The sequence below is a fragment of the Vulpes vulpes genome, chromosome X (assembly GCF_048418805.1).
Source record: "Vulpes vulpes isolate BD-2025 chromosome X, VulVul3, whole genome shotgun sequence".
Classification (NCBI taxonomy): Eukaryota; Metazoa; Chordata; class Mammalia; order Carnivora; family Canidae; genus Vulpes; species Vulpes vulpes.
The window spans coordinates 104,196,125-104,197,337 of record NC_132796.1 but is presented as its reverse complement, the minus strand read 5'-3'; the positions used below and the strand labels follow the sequence as shown (position 1 = coordinate 104,197,337).

General features: G+C 38.6%; 1 non-coding gene across 1 annotated transcript; it reads left to right on the top strand.

The window, feature by feature from the left end:
• Positions 1 to 824: 824 nt before the first annotated feature.
• On the top strand, positions 825 to 931 carry LOC112911369 (U6 spliceosomal RNA). The gene has a single exon (XR_003233361.1). It is a non-coding gene; the product is annotated as a U6 spliceosomal RNA (small nuclear RNA).
• The last annotated feature ends 282 nt before the right edge of the window (positions 932 to 1,213 follow it).

Genomic DNA, 1,213 nt, shown 5'->3' with positions numbered 1-1,213 from the left:
GAGAGAACAACATTCCAGGAGCCCCACGAGAACGGAACTCTGGAGGAAGGACTTGTGACTGCAGCTGCTGGAGAGTTTTGAGGAGAGAAGAGAGGCATGATCTAACTTACAGGTCTTAAAGGATCGTTCTGGCTGCTGGGTTGAGAGTGGACTGTAAAAAAGTTCGAACAATAACAGGAAAGGTAGAAAGCAGAGGTTGGGGCTGGGGCACTTCACTGCAGAAAAAGAGAAAGGGAGCTGAGGGAGCCAAGAAATCTGTACTTTTTAAAGAAATATCACAAGTAATTCTGATGCAGGTGCCTATTCCTGACACTTGTATTCGACATAGTGCCCATTGTCCTAGCCAGAGCAATTAAGCAAGAAAAAGAGATAAGAGGCATCCGAAGAAGTAGTAAGAGGTAAAATCGTAAGTAAAGGAGTAAAATTGTCTCTATTTGAAGATGACATGATATTATACATAGAAAACCCTAAAGACTACAGCCAAAAAAACTGTTAGAACTAATAAAGAAATTTAGTAAAGTAGCAGGATACAAAATCAACATACACAAATCAGTTGTGGTTTTTTAAGATTTATTAATTTATTTTAGAGAGAAGGTGCACAAGCAAGGGGAGGGGCAGAGGGAGGGAAAGAGAGAAACTTCAGCAGACACCACTGAGTGCAGAGCCCAATGATGTGGACCTTGATCTTATAACCCTGAGATCATGACCTGAGCAGAAACCAAGAGTCAGACACCTAACCAACTACACCACTCAGGTTGCCCCTCAGTTGGGTTTCTATGCACCAATAACAAACTATCAAAAAGAGAAATTAAAAAAATACTATTGTGCTCGCTTCAGCAGCACACATAGTAAAATTGGAACATTACAGAGAAGATAAGCATGGCCCCTGTGCAAGGATGACATGCAAATTCGTGAAGCATTCCATATTTTTTAAGAAATAAAAAAGTAATAAAACACTCTAAAACGCCAAAAAATAAGACAATACCATTTATAATAGCATCAAGAATAAAATACATAGGAATGAATTTAACCAAGGAGGTGAAAGATCTGAACACTGAAAACTCTAAGGTGCTGATGAAAGAAATTGAAGAAGATGCAAATAAATGTAAAGACGTTCCATGCTCATGGACTGGAAGAATTAATATTCTTACAATGTTCACACTATCCAAAGCAACTTACAGAGTCAGAGTAATTCTGTCAAAATTTCAAAGGT